The sequence below is a fragment of the Dasypus novemcinctus genome, chromosome 19 (assembly GCF_030445035.2).
Source record: "Dasypus novemcinctus isolate mDasNov1 chromosome 19, mDasNov1.1.hap2, whole genome shotgun sequence".
NCBI lineage: Eukaryota > Metazoa > Chordata > Mammalia > Cingulata > Dasypodidae > Dasypus > Dasypus novemcinctus.
The window spans coordinates 43,947,099-43,952,406 of NC_080691.1; positions in this window are offsets into that span (position 1 = coordinate 43,947,099).

The following is a 5,308-nucleotide window of genomic DNA, read 5'->3' on the forward strand; positions in this document are numbered from 1 at the left end:
CTTATGCTCCATTTCCTCTTTTCTGTATGTATTGATTTTGGCCACCTGCACTATCCCCTTTCCCCTACATCTTTCTATCCTCCATCATCTACTGATTCTCTTACATTTCACCTCCCGTTCTTTGGCCCATGATTTGTCTGACATTTTATTTCTAATACCTTTGTTCTGTTTTCTGTCTTTTGTCCACTCTTGATATTACCCAATATTCAGTGGACTGTCTCATTATAGTTACTCTACTTACTGCTATAACTCTACACAATGTACATGAGTCTAATATCCATTCTCCTAGATCTCATACTATCCCCTTTCCCCCACATCTTGTCATCATCCATCATCTACTGTTTCTCTTACACTCAACCACCCTTTCTTTGGCCCCCAAATTGTCTGATATTTTATTTCAAATACCTTTGTTGTGTTCTCTGTCTTTTATCCACTCTTGATATTATTGTCTTTCTTTTCTCTTTCCCTCTCTAATGAAAACACTGGCTTTTTAATTCATACTATATTCCTACCCATATTCTGTTGACTGTCTCATTATAGGTACTCTACTTACTTCTATAACCATACACAACTTACATGAGTATAATAACCATTTTCTCAGATCTCGCATTTTTCCTCTGTTAACATTTATTACCAATACTACTTTATACATTTACTTTTCTTACTCATTTTGCTTTCCCTGGCCCTAACATTTTCCTTCAAATTGAACTTAGACAGCAACGAGAAAATAGAGTAAGAAGAACAAAGTAATAAAGAGAAGACATAAGACTTACACATGAACAAAACTAATTAATCTTCAAGACTAGACAAAGAAGCTAAGGAACTGATTAAATCCATCAAGATAAAATGATGACCAGACAGCAACAAAAAACTACAAACCAAACCAATAATCAGGAAAACATGGTTGAATCCAATGAACAAACTAAAAACCAGGAAGGGAAGCAGAACATAAGACAAGTAATTAAAGATCTCAAAACATATATTAGAGACCACGTTAATGAAGTAAAGGAAGAGATGAACAATATAAAGAAAACATTTGGAGAGGAAATTGCAGTCATACGCAAAAAGATAACAAATATGATGGGGATGAACACCACAGTTCAAGAAATAAAAAATACACTCTCAGCAAAAAAACATAGATTAGAAGAGACAGAGGAGAGAATTAGTGACGCAGAAGACAGTACATCTGAAATCAAACAGATAGTTGAACTGATCAATAAAAAGATAGAAAAAATCCAGCTAGGACTTAGGGAACTGAATGACAATGCAAAATGCACAAACATATGTATTATAGGCATACCAGAAGGAGAAGAGAAGGGAAAGGGGACAGAAGGGGTGTTGGAGGAAATAATGGCTAAAAAATTCCCAAATCTACTAAGAGAGAGGGATGTCCATGTCCAGGAAGCACAAAACACCCCAAACATCATAAATCCCAACAGGCACACCCCAAGACATATGCTTGTCAATTTATGCAATGCTCAAGACAAAGAGAAAATTCTAAAAACAGCAAGAGAAAAGAAAACCATCACATACAAGGGAAGCTCCATAAGATTAAGTGCTGATTTCTCTTCTGAAACCATGGAGGCAAGAAGGCAGTGGTATGATATAGTCAAGGAGCTAAAAGAAAAAAAAAATTCCAACCAAGAATACTCTATCCAGCTAAACTAGCATTCAAAAATGATGGAGAGTTCAAAATATTCACAGAAAAACAGAAATTGATAGAGTATGCCAACAAGAACCCTGCCCTTCAAGAAATACTAAAGGGAGTTCTGTAGGAAGAAAGAAAAAAACAGGACAGGCAGAGTTGGAGGAGAGTGTAATAGCAACAAAATACAAAAAGAGACGTAAAAAAACAAAACAAAACAAAATCTGACATACAAGTCGAAACAAAATATGGCTAAAATAAGTAATTCCTTGAAAGTAATAACACTGAATGTCAATGGATTAAACTCACCTGTCAAAAGATTCAGACTGGGAGACTGGATAAGGAAATATGACTCATCTATATGTTTTCTACATGAAACACATCTTAGACCCAGGGATACATGAAGGTTGAAAGTGAATGGCTGGAAAACAATCTTACAAGCAAACAATAACCATAAAAAGTCAGGAGTGGCTATATTAATATCAGACAAAATAGACTTTAAATGTGAAAAAATTGTGAAAGTCAAAGAAGCATACTACATATTAGTGAAAGGGACAATCTGTCAAGAAGAACAAACAATCATAAATATTTATGCTCCTAACAAGGGCACCTCCAAATATGTGAGGCAAACACTGGAAAAAATAAGTGAAAGAATAGGTGCATCTTCAATTATAGTGGGATACTTTAATACACCACTATCAATAAAGAAACAAAATCTTTGAAAAGTATATTAGAGGAGCTGGATCTAATAGACATATACAGATCATTACACCTGAATACAGCAGTATATACATTTTTCTCAAGTGCACATGGAACATTCTCCAAGATAGACAATATGTTAGGTCACAAAGAAAGGCTCAATGAATTCAGAAAGATCAAAATCATACAAAATAATATCTCTGACCACAGTGGAGTGAAGATGGAAATCTGCAAGGGCCAGAGGTCCAGATTCCACACCAAGATATGGAAATTAAAGAGCACACTTTTAGAAAAGCAGTGAGTCAAAGAGTAAATCTCAAAATAAATTAATAACTACCTTGAAACTAATGAAAATGATAACACAACACACCAAAACTTATGGGAGGCAGCAAAAGCAATACTGAGAGGGAAATTTATAGCCATACATTCATACATCAAAAAAGAAGAAAGCGCAAAAATTGAAGAACTAACTGCACATTTGGAGGAATTAGTAAAAAGACAACAAAATAACCCCACAAGAAGAAGAAAGAAAGAACAAATATAAGAACAGAACTAAATGAAATAGAGATTGGGGTGGGGCAAGATGGTTGTTTAGTGAGTGCACCTGATAGTCTCTCCTGCAAAGAAGTGGTTGGGCAGCATTAGAAATGTTTGAGGATTTTGCAGGGCAGGAGGTGTCTGGACATCAATTTCATGGGAAGGTAACAGAGAAAATTCATGTAAAATATAAAATTGAAGCTCTATTACACGGAGTTATGGGTTGTGCATGGGACACTCCCTCCTTGGGTGGGCAGAACTGCAAAACTGTCACTGTGGCAGTGATTCCTGGAGGCTCTGTGGTACTGGGGATTTCATAAGCCCTGAGCAGGCTATTCAGGGCCTGGCAGGGCAGGAGGCCTTCGCAAACCAATTTGGGGAGACAGACAGGAGATTTTTGCGAGGCGGGGAATCTTTGATTTGTGGCATGAATAATAGCACTTCTGGCTAGAGCCCCGCCCTCATGGCCAGCTGCTGATCTGCAGCAGCCTTAAATCACTCGTGATAAAGAGACGTCACCAAGAGGCTGCTTCAGGGGCTTGCAGGGTGGGAGATGTCTGGAAGCCGATTAGGGGAATATTTTGTGAGGTGTGGGATTTTTGGTTTCAGACACTGATATCAGTGCTTCTGGCTGGAGTCCCACCCCCTGGACCTGGCTACTGATCTGCAGCTTCATTAAATTGGCTGCAGTGCAGAGGCGCCCCCAGCTGACTGCTTCAGGGGCTTGCAGGGTGGGAGGTGTCCTCAAGTCGAATTGGTGATACAGCCACAGAAGAGACCTTAGTGAGAGGGTGAATTGCGGGTTTCTGTCACGTAGGTCAGAGTTTGCGGATGTGACCTCCCCCCATAGGGCTGGCACCCAGCTGTGGGGATCCCTGAAGGCTGTGTTGTACTGCAGTGCTCCCAAGCTCCCTGTAAACCAGATTTGAGGTTGCCAGGTTTGTGTCACCTAAACCCTGGTGGCCCACACCCCGGAGACTCATACCTCTTGAGTCGGCAATATCACAGACTTTCCATCCCTGAATCCACCATGCCCTGAGGTCCATCTGAAGTCCTTGAATGTCCTAGCCCTCAACGTTTGCATTTTTTCTTTTCTGTTTTTAGTTTTGTTTTGTTTTTCATTTATTTTTTTATTTTTTATTGTCCTGATTCCTAACATTGCATTATCTCCTAGTCTTTTCTCTCATTGTATCCCCAAAGGTCTTTTTTTTTTTCATTTACTTAGGTGTTTTTTGATGATGCTGTTGTTGTTGTTCTGTATCTTTTTTTTCTTTTCCTTACTTGTTCCCCTCCTTTTATCCTGCCCCCTTTTCTTTCTCTCATTCTTTCTTCTTTCTCTTTTTTACTCTTGTCCCTCATTTTATTCTTATTCTATTTTATCTTAATTATACAAGAGGTGCTGCAGGGAACACCTCACATTTGCTGGGTGTCCTCATCCTCCATTGCCTCATTTCTGTGTGAATTGATTTTGTCTACGTACACTATCCCTTTTCCCCCACAATTGATATCCACCATCATCTACTGTCTCTCCTATATTCCACCTTCCTTTCTTTGATCCCCAAATTGTCTAACTCTTAATTTCTAATACCTTTGTTTTGTCTTCTGTCTTTTATCCACTCATGAAAATATTGCCTTTCTTTTCTCTTTCCCTCTCTCATGAAAACACTGGCTTTGTAATTCATACAATATTGCTCCCATATTCAGTCAACTACCTCATTATAGGTACTCTATTTACTGCTATATCTCTACACAACTTACATGAATCTAATATCCATCCTCCCAGATCTCATATTGTTGCTCTGTTAATATTTCTTACCAATACTACTTCACACATTTTCCTTTCTTACACAATTGCCTTTCCCTGGCCCTAATACTTTCCTTCAAAGTGAACTCAGCCAGCAATAAGAAATTAGAATAAGAAGAACAAAGTGAGAACGAGTAGATATAACACTTACACAAAAACAACAGCTAATTAATCCCCAAGACTAGACAAAGAAGCTAAGGAACTGATTAAACCCATCAAGATAAAATGATGACCAGACAGCAACAAAAATCTATAAACCAAACCAGTAATCAGGAAAACATGGCTGAATCCAGTGAACAAACTAAAAACCAGGAAGGGGAGCAGAACTTTGCACAAGTAATTAAAGATCTCAGAACAAATATCACAGACAAATTTAATGAAGTAAAGCAAGAGCTTAACAATATGAAGACAACACTTGGAGGGGAAATTGCAGACATACGCAAAAAGGTAACAGATATGATGGGAATGAACACCACAGTTCAAGAAATCAAAAATACACTCACAGCAAATAGCAGGAGATTAGAAGAGGCAGAGCAGAGAATTAGTAATGTGGAAGACAATACATCGGAAATCAAACAGATAGTAGAATTCATCAATAAAAAGATAGAAACAATCCAGCTAGG